Source organism: Melopsittacus undulatus, chromosome 4 (assembly GCF_012275295.1).
Source record: "Melopsittacus undulatus isolate bMelUnd1 chromosome 4, bMelUnd1.mat.Z, whole genome shotgun sequence".
Lineage (NCBI taxonomy): Eukaryota > Metazoa > Chordata > Aves > Psittaciformes > Psittaculidae > Melopsittacus > Melopsittacus undulatus.
Window position 1 is genome coordinate 2,563,777 of NC_047530.1, and position 13,085 is coordinate 2,576,861.

Below are 13,085 nucleotides of genomic sequence, written 5' to 3' on the forward strand. Positions count from 1 at the left end.
AAGCCTGATGCTGCCACTCTGATCCTGGCCATGCCACGAGGTGCTGAGCAGCTCTGCACAACTGTTTCAAGGCACGCAGCCACCAGGGGAGAGCAGCAACCAGCATGTGGCAGGGATCTGTGTTCACCCACCCATTTCCCTGCTTCTTTCCCTGTGGGAAGTTATCCATTCTTTCCCCTCTGCATGAAGTCATGGAACCACAGACTGGTTTATGTTGGAAGGGAGCTTAAAGCTCATCCAGTTCCAACCCCTCACATGGGCAGGGACACCTTCCACTAGAGCAGGTTGGATGATGCTCTGAACGCCATCCAAACTTTATTTAAACATTGTCAAGGACGGGGCAGCCACAGCTTTGTTTTCTTGCCTCCTTTTCCCTTCCTTTTCCCCTTTCTTTCTGCCTTCCTTTTCTCCAGTCTCCCACCGTCCCTTCCGTTCTCTCCCCACCCTTCTTTCTCCCTCCCTCCCTTCCTTTCTCTCTCCCTGCCTCCCTCCCTTCATTCATTCCTGCTTCTCTCTCTTTCTTTCTTTCTTTCTTTCTTTCTTTCTTTCTTTCTTTCTTTCTTTCTTTCTTTCTTTCTTTCTTTCTTTCTTTCTTTCTTTCTTTCTTTCTTTCTTTCTTTCTTTCTTTCTTTCTTTCTTTCTTTCTTTCTTTCTTTCTTTCTTTCTTTCTTTCTTTCTTTCTTTCTTTCTTTCTTTCTTTTCCTTCCTTCCTTCCTTCCTTCCTTCCTTCCTTCCTTCCTTCCTTCCTTCCTTCCTTCCTTCCTTCCTTCCTTCCTTCCTTCCTTCCTTCCTTCCTTCCTTCCTTCCTTCCTTCCTTCCTTCCTTCTTTCCTTCTTTCCTTCCTTCCTCCCTTCCTCCCTTCCTCCCTTCCTCCCTTCCTCCCTTCCTCCCTTCCTCCATTCCTTCCTTCCTTCCTTCCTTCCTTCCTTCCTTCCTTCCTTCCTTCCTTCCTTCCTTCCTTCCTTCCTTCTTCCTCAATTCCTTTCTTCATTCCTGGCTTAATTAATGGCTTTCTCTCTTGCCTTCCTCCTTTTCTTTCTATCTATCTCTTACTCTTTTCATTCCTGTTTTGCTTTTTTTCTCCCTCACAGTCCAATCTGCGATGCTTCCCTTTGCCTTCTCCTCTACACCACAACCCCCCCCAGCACGCAGCAGGGGTCCTCCTTGGCTTCCCTGTCTTTGCAGTCCTTTCCAGAGCCCTGCTTGGCTGGGACAGGAGACACGGCCAGAACTCCCCCAGGGCTTCTCTCTCACACCTTCCCCACACAAAGAGCTCCCCAAAGCACCACAACACTCGGCTGCTCAGCCAAAGCACGCACAGTTTATCTGGGGGATACAGGGCCACAAGGGTCTCTTCTGCTGGCAGGCAGGATACGTCGCAAAGTGACCACACGCTAGCTCTATAATCTGCAGAGTTTATTAAACAAGCACACTAAAGACAATAATCACACTATTGCACTGACACTAATGTGATTTAGATAAATATCTCTCACTATCTAGAGTGAACAAGTACAGTAAAGCAAATCAGACATATATGGATCTGTAAGGAAAGTACCAAAGAAACTTTGCAATGCATCAAATCATGACTGTAGAGAGACAACAGAGATTAAGAAGAAATACATCAGCAGCTACCACTGAATCATCATCCAGTTCCACACTTCCAGCTGGGAAGCCCCATGGCAGCTGATGCCAGGAGTCTCATGTAAATGGGACCATTCCTGTGCAGTATGTCCACCCATAGGTGAGGCTTCTCCCATGGCCACCAGAGAGTCCTTCTTTTATACCCATACCAAAACAAGCGGCTTTATGCCAGATCTCTGATTGTTTACTCATGGGACTGTGCAGTTTCTCATGATCTCAGCATTGTCCACGCTGAGAGCGTTGTCCAGGCACCCCAGTGTGGCCCAGTGTGAAGGTCATAGAACAGCTGCACCCCTCTCTTTCCTGCCTCTTTCTGACAAACACTCACAATGAACATAAACGTGTGTACTCTACCGAACACACTGCGGCAAACAACATCCTTTGTTCTGTCTCTCAGGCATGAGAGGGAGTCAACTCTCAGCTAGGTTCCCATCCATTACAGGGTCATTGCAAGGGGGAGCAGAGCTCAGGCCTCCCCTGCCCAGCAGGGCCTTGGGCAGTGCTCTCCATGGGGATGCCCTCAGGCACGGGGTTCTCCTCCTTGCTCCTCGCTTTCTCTTCAAACACTCTGCGCAGGGCGGCTTGGATGGAGCCTTGGAAGCGGCGCTGCCGGCAGCTCCCCACCAGGAAGTAAATGACTGGATTGATGCTGCTGTTCAGCAGAGACAGAACCAGAGTCACATTTTCGACAAGTAGAAAACCATTATACAAAAGATCATGGAAAGCTTTTATTCTGAAAGGCATCCCAAAGGCAAAGAAGAAGATGACATTGAGCACAACAGCAACTTAGAGTTTCCCCAGGCTCCGTCTCTGTGAGCCACATCGGAGCCTTATGACCATGGACACGTTGGAAATCAACATCAATTATGACAAAATCACGGAATAGAGAATGCCCACAATTGCAGAGACTGTCCCATATCCTTGACGAAAGACATAGCAAAGATAAATGGACACCATGAAAGAGCCGACGCTGGCCCAGAGCACCCCACTCACGATGCCTGACAAGTGCTTTGGGCGGTGGCAGCGATACCAGATTGGGAAGATGACAGAGACAGAGCGCTCCGTGCTGATGGCTGTCAGGAGACCCAGGCTGCTAAGGACAAACAATTGGCACATAAATGGAACTGCACCTACGTACTTAAAGAAGAAAGGCAGGAAAGAATCCAAACCATAACAAATCATTGTTAAATTGATATACCCCGGTATGAGCAGAAAATAAACAATGAGCACACAGCAGTCAGCAACAGCCAGATTTAGGATGTAGACGGTGAAAGGATTCCGCTTCATCTGGAAACCCAGGAACCACAAGACTATTCCATTCCCCACCATTCCAAAGACACAGATCACCATACACACAAAATATAAGGTCATTTCTCCATCAGGAAGAAAGAAACATGGGTTTTGAACATTTCGATCTTTGCTCCAGTTTCCATCACGTGTGTAATTCAGAGAGAGGTCTGTTGTGTTGGTGCCCTCCATGGAGAATGAGGCTGCTCTGGGTGGCCGCCTTCTCCCTCTGCCACCACCTCCTAGGAGACACAAGCAATGGGAAGGCAATGAGGGCCATCGGCATTCCCTGCTCTCCCCATCTCTGCGCACAGCCCCACGCCAGCCCCAGGCTGCTCCAGGCAGGAGCCGTCCCCTGGCGTGGCCAGGACAGGCTCCCAGCCCTGCCCGCCTGGCCCTGCCCAGGAGCCATCTCCCCCCTGCCCGTGCCCGCTCTCCTACCTCCTGCTGCTCCTGCCAACAGCGCTGCTGCAGGAGCTCCAGCACAGGGGCCTCCAGCCTCGGCAGCACAAAGCCTCTGGGGATGCTTGCGTGGCCACCGCGCTCTGCTCTGCCCTCTTCCTCGTGCCTGGGCACCACAGCTTTGCCCACACATCACGGCCCCTGCTCACCACACACCCCTCACAATCTGCCCCCATCGCTGACAGCTTCCCCTCACATGTCCCATGGCAGAGAGAGATCTTGTCACTAGGAGCTGGGCACCTCACCCCCTTCCTCTCTCTCCTCCCCCCAGCTTTTCACCACCAGGGGAGGATCCTTTATGATCCTAGGACAAAGTCTCTCAGATTCCATAAAACAGCCTTTGAAACACCATTTGCTACATCCATAGCTCTCCAGAAGGAGGGAATCGCTCACAGAATCTTATGTTTTTTTATGTGTTGGGAACCCGGGATCTTGCACCATCAAACAGACCCATCCTGTCCATGGAACGTTATCCCTTTCTGGGTGTCTGAGCTGTTACAGGGGTTCCAGAAAGAAGAAGACAGCTCTTTCTACTGCCAAGCAAAATGGATGCTCCCGTGAGAACTGTTGCAGCAGTCTCAGACATAGGCAAGCACACGCAGTGTGAGCTGCCTGCAGGCTGCCCTCTTGCCATCAGCCAAGAAGGATTATCCGCGGCCAAGGCAGATGCACAGTGTGCACAGGCCTGGAACTGCTCAGCTTGGGTGTTCTGTGGATCACTCACTCCCTTAGAAACTCACGTGGGAAAGGTGGGATTGTAACACAGGAATGTACATGAACCATTCCCAGGGATGGCGCGTGGCAGAAAGGTGAGAGTGGGAGAGATCAACAGCGGGAGATCACTGAGGTGCAGACACGCAGCAGCATCAGGGCTCAGCTTCTTGTCTCTAATGCCATGGAAACTGGTGCTCAAAGACTTCTTCCATCTTTCTTCCGGGAGGCAGCACCAGGAGCTAAAGGCTTTGCTTTAATGTGTCAAAGCATGGAACATAATACCTGTGGGACATTGGAGGCTACAAAGCCATAGAAGAAATCAATAAAGGGAAATGCCTTTCACAGTGGAGGTGAAGAAAGAAAAGCACATGCTGTCATTGTAGGACAAGCAGGAGCTGACATGTTATAGGCCCAAAAGTGATGGAAATGGGGTTAAAGGGACCTCGTCTCCCGAGGCGTGACTGAACAACACTGAACTGGCCATGTGCAGCTCTCTGATTCTCTTGCAGGCCCTGAAGGCTACAGCAGGCCTTATTTGCTCTGACCCACTGACTCATCCCTTGCCCCTTGCTGCAGGCCTGCACACCCACACTGCAGGACTTGTCCCTGCCTGAAGCCCTGTCTCCATCCCCTCTCATGGGTGGCCCTTCAGCCTGTGCTCCAGCCCTGCTTCAAGCCTACCTTTAAGCCTTAACTCCTGCAGCTCCAGGCTGCAGCCCTGCAGAGACTGTGGAGCTTGCTCATTACCGTGTGTTCACCACATGAAATCAAGGGATACCCTTGGAAGACTCCAGCCTTGGGGGTGACAAGCACAGGCTGTGACTCCCAGAAAATGGTATTTAGAAGCTGGGAAACACAGCAAAGATGGAGAAAACTAAGCAATGAAAATGTTGTTCCGTGTGCTGCTGAGGGAGGAGATTGTGTGGCAGGAACCACTTGTAGATAAAAGCTCATTTGCAACACTACATACCCCACACAGTGTAATCTCAGAGGAGACACATGCACATCAGGGATGTGATTAGAGGCAGTGGGCAAAGCCTTTGTGATGTCCTCTATATGAGGAATGGTGATTTCTCATGGCAAGATGACACAAGGCCATGCTCTGCCTCATTGTCTGCTTCTGCTGAAGGGATTCTCTTGACATCTCATTGCCAAATCTCTTCCCCATCATCTGCTTGCTGAAGAGGCATAAGATTCTGTGAGCAATTCCCTCCTTCCTGAGAGCTATGGATGTAGTAAATGGTGTTCCAAAGGCTGTTTTCTGGAATCTGAGAGACTTTGTCCTGGGGTCATAAAGGATCATCCCCTGGTGGTGAAAAGCTGGGGGGAGGAGAGAGAGGAAGGGGGTGAGGTGCCCAGCTCCTAGTGACAAGATCTCTCTCCGCCATGGGACATGTGAGGGGAAGCTGTCAGCGATGGGGGCAGATTGTGAGGGGTGTGTGGTGAGCAGGGGCCGTGATGTGTGGGCAAAGCTGTGGTGCCCAGGCACGAGGAACAGGGCAGAGCAGAGCGCGGTGGCCACGCAAGCATCCCCAGAGGCTTTTTGCTGCCGAGGCTGGAGGCCCCTGTGCTGGAGCTCCTGCAGCAGCGCTGTTGGCAGGAGCAGCAGGAGGTAGGAGAGCGGCACGGGCAGGGGGGAGACGGCTCCTGGGCAGGGCCAGGCGGGCAGGGCTGGGAGCCTGTCCTGGCCACGCCAGGGGACGGCTCCTGCCTGGAGCAGCCTGGGGCTGGCGTGGGGCTGTGCGCAGAGATGGGGAGAGCGGGGAACGCCGATGGCCCTCATTGCCTTCCCATTGCTTGTGTCTCCTAGGAGGTGGTGGCAGAGGGAGAAGGCAGCCACCCAGAGCAGCCTCATTCTCCATGGAGGACAACAACGCAACAGACCTCTCTCTGAATTACACATATGATGGAAATTGGAGCTACGAGTGGGATACTGAAAATAGTTGTGGGGATTCATTTGATTTATATGTGGTCTTTTTCCTTGTCTGTATGGTGATCTGTGTCTTTGGAATGGTGGGGAATGGGATAGTCTTGTGTTTCCTGGGTTTCCAGATGAAGCGGAATCCTTTCATTGTCTACATCCTAAATCTGGCTGTTGCTGACTGCTCTATGCTCCTCGTGTATTTTCTGTTCATATTGGGGTTTCTCAAGACATCAATAATTTGTTATGGTTTGGATATTTTTCTTATTTTCTTCTTTAATTACGTGCATACAGTTCCATTCCTGTGCCACTTCTTTGTCCTTAGCAGCCTGGGTCTCCTGACAGCCCTCAGCACGGAGCGCTCTGTCTCTGTCATCTTCCCAATCTGGTATCGCTGCCACCGCCCAAAGCACTTGTCAGGCATCGTGAGTGGGGTGCTCTGGGCCAGCGTCGGCTCTTTCATGTTGTCCATTTATCTTTGCTATGTCTTTCGTCAAAGATATGGGACACTCTTTGGAAGTCTGATCACTGTCTACTCTGTGATTTTGTCATTATTGATGTTGATTTCCAACGTGTCCATGGTCATAAGGCTCCGATGTGGCTCACAGAGACGGAGCCTGGGGAAACTCTATGTTGCTGTTGTGCTCAATGTCATCTTCTTCTTTGCCTTTGGGATGCCTTTCAGCGTAAATGCTTTCCTTCTACTTTTACATAACGATATTTTCTTTAATGAAGAAATGGTTCTTGTTCTGGCTCTGCTGAACAGCAGCATCAATCCAGTCATTTACTTCCTGGTGGGGAGCTGCCGGCAGCGCCGCTTCCACGGCTCCATCAAAGTCGCCCTGCGCAGAGTGTTTGAAGAGAAAGCGAGGAGCAAGGAGGAGAGCCCCGTGTCTGAGGGCATCCCCATGGAGAGCACTGCCCAAGGTCCTGCTGGGCAGGGGGAGGCCTGAGCTCTGCTCCCCCTTCCTATGAGGCTCCTGTCCCTGTCCCCCCCAGATAAACTGTGTGTGCTTTGGCTGAGCAGCCGAGTGTTGTGGTGCTTTGGGGGAGCTCCTTGCGTGGGGAAGGTGGGAGGGAGAGGCCCTGGGGGAGCTGTGGCTGTGCCTCTGGTCCCAGGCAGGCAGGGCTCTGGCAAAGGGACTGCAAAGATGGGGAAGAGATGGAAAGCCCCTGGTGAGCCAAGGGGTTCTGTTAGTTCGTGGGGGGATTTGTGGTGTGAAGAGCAGGTCACAGGGAAGCACTGCAAATTAGAGAGAGAGGGAGGGGATGTGAGAGAAATTGAGAAAGAGAGAAGGCACAGGAAAACACTGCAATAATGGAGAGTGAGAGAGAGTTGAAAAGGAAATGAAAAAGTGAAAGAAGAAAATGAAAGAATTAGTGAAGGAAGGAAGGAAGGAAGGAAGGAAGGAAGGATAATTTAAAAATCAATGAAAGCCTAAAAGAAAAGGCAGAAGTGAAGGCAAAAAGAAAGGCAATAAAAAGGGAAGGAAATGCAAAGGAACAATCATGGAAAGCAAGGGAAGTCAAGGGAAGGGAAGGGAAGGAAAGGCAAGGGAAGGCAAAGAGAATGGCAAAGGGAGCAGCGAAGTGAAAGGCAAGGAATGTGAAGAAAGAAGAAAGGGGAAGGAAGAGAAAGGAAGGATAGGGAAGGAATGGAAAGGAAGGGAAAGGAAGGAGAAGAAAGGGAAGGGAAAGGAAGGAGAGGAAAGGGAAGGGAAGGGAAGGAATTGTAAGGAAAAAGGAAGGGAAAAGGGAAAGGCAAAGGGAATGGCTAAGGGGAAGGGAAGGAAAGGGAAGAAAAGAAGAGGGAAGGGAAAGGAAGGGAAGGGAATCCAAGGCAAGGAAGGTCAAGGCAAAGCAAGGCAAGACAAGGCAAGGAAAGTTAAGGGAAGGGAAGTCAATGAAAGGAAAGGCAAGACAAGGCAAGTCAAGGGGTAATGAAGGAAAAGGAAAGAAGAAAGACAAGAGGAAATGAAGGAAAGGGGGAAGGAGGAAGGGAACTAAGACACAAAGAAGAATGAAGATGAGAGAGGAATGCAGAGAAAGCAAACGAGAAGGAGAAACTGTCCCGAACAGGAGCCCCAGTCCCTCTGCTCACACAGACCCCGGGCTCAGGGGACTACGGGGTCACATCCAGTCCACTCCCAGCTCTGGTCGCACAGACATGTGCGGGGCTGGTGCCTCTAGATGGCAGGAGATGGGTTCTGATCACATGGAGCATCCTTGCTCTTCTGCTCTGGTGTCCAAAGCAGCGGTGAGCAGAGCCGGCCCTGAGCTCCTGCCTGATGGAGAGGCACAAAGGCAGGCCGGGCTGGGCTGCAGAGCTGGGCAGGCAGCAAGAGCACGCTCCTTACATGGGAATGTGCCGCACTCTTCAGTGGCAGGGTTCGATCCCTCTGAGCAAAGGATGGGTTCAGCAGTGCCTCTGAGCAGCACGTTCCCGGCACTCCTGCTCGTGTACTCATAGTAACTCCACTGAATGCACCTCTGTGCCCATGACAAGTAAAAGCCTGAATTATGGAAATTAACATGAGCAGATGTATGGGCCACTTTCTTCTGTACAAATCAGGAGCATCACACTTCTATTTGTGTGTACATTTGGTTCTCCAGCTCAGCATGAGGAGGAAGACTGATGCTGCCACTCTGATCCTGGCCATGCCACGAGGTGCTGAGCAGCTCGGCACAACTGTTTCAAGGTACGCAAGCCACCAGGGGAGAGCAGCAACCAGCATGTGGCAGGGATCTGTGTTCACCCACCCATTTCCCTGCTTCTTCCCCTGTGGGAAGTTATCCATTCTTTCCCCTCTGCCTGAAGTCATGGAACCACAGACTGGTTTATGTTGGCAGGGAGCTTAAAGCTCATCCAGTTCCAAGCCCTGACATGGGCAGGGACACCTTCCACTAGAGCAGGTTGGATGATGCTCTGAACGCTATCCAAACTTTATTTAAACATTGTCAAGGACGGGGCAGCCACAGCTTTGTTTTCTTGTCTCCTTTTCCCTTCCTTTTCCTCTTTCCTTCTGCCTTCCTTTTCTCCAGTCTCCCACCCTCGCTTCCGTTCTCTCTCCCTCCCTTCTTTCTCCCTCCCTTCCTTTCTCCCTGCCTCCCTCCGTTCATTCCTGCCTCCCTCTTTCTTTCTTTCTTTCTTTCTTTCTTTCTTTCTTTCTTTCTTTCTTTCTTTCTTTCTTTCTTTCTTTCTTTCTTTCTTTCTTTCTTTCTTTCTTTCTTTCTTTCTTTCTTTCTTTCTTTCTTTCTTTCTTTCTTTCTTTCTTTCTTTCTTTCTTTCTTTCTTTCTTTCTTTCTTTCTTTCTTTCTTTCTTTCTTTCTTTTCTTTCTTTCTTTCTTTCTTTCTTTCTTTCTTTCTTTCTTTCTTTCTTTCTTTCTTTCTTTCTTTCTTTCTTTCTTTCTTTCTTTCTTTCTTTCTTTCTTTTCTTTCTTTCTTTTTCTTTCTTTCTTTCTTCTTTCCTTCTTTCTTTCCTTCCTTCCTTCTTTCTTTCCGTCTTTCCTTCCTTCCTTCCTTCCTTCCTTGCTTCCTTCCTTTCTTCCTTCCTTCCTTCCTTCCTGCCACGGCCAGGTGGAGGGGAGAAAACACCGATACGATGTAGGTTCACAAAATGCTCCGTTTATTGATTACAAGTCTGCTCTTAATATACTGTCTTACACGTGATCACGCATTACTTGATTGGCTCCTTCGCTTTGCCCACGAGGGATACACGCTCCCCTTTACCTCTCCTGATTGGTTTCACACCTTCGCTTCAGCTTAGCGTTACATCATGCTTCTGCAATTACTGGCATCCTGTTATTGCATTCCTGTTTTGCTGATCTTGACACTTCTTCTTCTTTTAACCTGGTGTCATAATTTCACTTTCTCACAGCTTGCTGTAGGCCTGTTCAAGCGCCCATGCTCGACCCCCAACATCTCCCCCTCTTTTTTCAAATAAAGCATTACTCATCTGCTGCACGCGTTGCATAATACATTGTAACAAACAAGGTCCAAAAAACAAAATTAACAACATAATCATTATTGGTCCGCTAAACATCATGATTAAACTCCTTAACCAACTACTTATTCCTAACGATTTTAACCAAGAGTCTATAGGATTTGTTTCTACAGCAAGTTCTTTTATATTTTCTTTAAGTTCAAACATTTTCTTGTGAATAGATTCAGAATGATCAGAAAGATTCATACAACACATGCCCAGAAGCATTCTAATGCAAAGGGGATGTGAAGCAGCTGCAGGATTAAACTGTACAGTGTTAACAGTCAAGGAGTTACACTCCCCCTTTTTTTTTTTTATCAGACAAAAAGCCATTTATTGCAAAGCATTAACTCCTTATATACTATTGCTTACACACACCTACAGCAATTTGGCATATCATGATTGGATACTTGTCTTGAAGACCCTTAGTGACTAACATATAATTGGTTAAACACAGGTGTGAGAACTTGACCTCAAAAGCTTGCCAACAGTCCACAGTTCTCATAACTCAGTGAATTACAGCTTCTTCTTATCTTGCTTGCTTAGGCTTCCTCGGGCCTCCCATGGCCTTGCTGTATCCCTCGGAGTTATTCAGAGCTCATGTACCAAATATTAATTTTCCTGTGAGAACACTGTCTCCACATCTCCCCCTTTTTAGTTTTACTAAAAGTTTTTTACAATTTGGTTTGTCTGCTCTGTCACTGCTTGACTTGTGTAACATTACAACCCACTACTCTAGGCAGCATTATTTCAGTCAGATTAGTCTGATTTGAAGTCACTTGATGTCACCTTTATAACATGTGGCATACCAGTGAATCCTACACACCATGTAACAGGATGGAATAATGAGGATTTAACACATGTGCTCAGTATACTTGTCCATTACCGATGGTCACACATAATAGAACAGATATTACAAAGGTTTTACACAGATTTCTATCATTGCTGTTTCTTTATGTTGTTCTGCGGCTTTATACTTTTCGCTGGCAGTCAGTATGGTCCTGTTGATAGCTGTACACAGCTGGGCCTTCCCTTTTTCTCCTGTATGGCTCTCTGATAACAGTGGAGGCCATCCCTCACATCAAGGTCTGGCATGGCATGTGTCTCCACCGCTCTACACCTGCTGGGTTGCAGCCAGCAGTGGAGCTAAAGGTTCTTCCTTGGTGGCAAGCACAGAGGCCAACCCAGTCTTGCCCTTGACTGTGGTAGCAGGCATTGGGTCAATCTCTGTCCTTGCACCTTGTTGTCAATGCAGAGTTTCACCTGCTTAACCCAGTAACAAGTCACTACTATAGCAAAGCACACACAGATTTACATTAGCAGAGTAACTATCACAGAGTGCATCAGCATGTTGAAGATGCTGATGACAGTGAGGGACTAACCAAAGAAATTTCTTACAGTGGAGTTTTCCCACCCTCTTAATTTGTTCAATTACCTGCTTTATAACACTACCATCATATTAGAATTTTTCTAGCTTTTGCCTTAGCATTTTCTAGCAGCTGCTGCAAATTTGCATATTCTAATATTTCTTTTACAAGTGACAAATCCATACAATACAAGGTATAGTTTCTTGTTAGCAACTGGCTAGTAAATACAGGTGGTTTTATATGCAAAATCACAGCCTCTAATAATAGCTACTTTACAAGCATGCATATTCAAGCTGTTAATTTTCAGTTGCCCTCAAGTGATTTTTTTTTTTTGTATTACACATGCATATTGTCTGGAAAACAAGCTTTAAGCAATATACATCAAAACTACAGTCATTAATAACAGCTAGAATGTGTTATCATTACTCATTTTTTTTTTTTTTTTTTTCAAAGTTGCTCACCTTGCTTTGCACAGCTAAAACCACCGGCTATCGGCAGCAGCCTTCTCAGCAGCAGAAACAAATACCTGCCGCATTTCTGCATTAACCCTTTCTTTCCCAAAGTGTTAAACTGCTACCCATTAAAAACTTTTATATGAACCTGACAACAAAAAATACACAGAAAACTGTCTGCCCTCATCACACACACACACATATGGGATCCCACAAGCACATTCCACACAACTACAATATTTGAAACACAAAATCCAGACAATCATTGCTCCCACTGCACAGTCCCACATACAGGATGTGGCACAAGGACCCTGTAAAGACTACCAGGAAACCAGCTCCAAGAAGCATCATCACAGTGCAAGGTGGCAGGCTCAACCTTAGCGGGCATCCACGCAGAGGCTCTGCCTCCCTCACATCGCATGAGGCTTGGGCTTTTATACTGACCAAAATGCACACTCGTTCCAACACAGGTGGCCAGCCTATATCGGAAGAAGTTGCCAGCAATACCTCTAAAGGTTTCCAAGGGTCGATAGAAACATGGACATACTTATATTTACCAACTTCTAGTACATGAGTATCACAGAGAGACTGTATCAAAGGAGTTGTATACGGGGTCCCAACTCCACAATCTGACACATTCTGCCCGTTACCCCTGATAAGAGCATACAAGAGACCTTCCCATCTCGGGTGGGAAGCACACACACCATGGGAAACCGTGCAATACATCCACATCCCCCACCCATCTCACTTCTCCCTTTACAGCTACCCATTTATCATGAGGATATGGGGGATATAAATCAGGCTTCTTTTCCGGATGAATAGGCTCCAGGTCAAGAGCACCATCCAGGTCAGCACTGGCATTATCAGGCGTCAGAATCTCAGGATCAGCAACAGCAAATTGATGAATGTGCACAGGCTCCTTCTCGGGGTCAATAGGGTCTGAATCAAAAGGATCATCTTCATCCCCGACATCAATCTTCGCAGAAATAGCGGCAACCGGTGGAGATTCGGGGGGGGGGGGGCACTGGTTTCCATGATCTCATTTTTTTTTGACTTTAACATCTCTAAAACAGTTATCCAACTTACTAACAAACTTTTCACAGCTTCATTGCCTTTCGTGGCTGCATTCCACAGCTTAACTCCTGCCCCATTCCACAAGGATATCTCAAATCCGGTAGACTCATAAATCTCTGGGTAACGTGTCTTCGACCATTTCAACATTAACTTTAGGTCTGTCTCTTTAAGGGTTGCTCCCTTC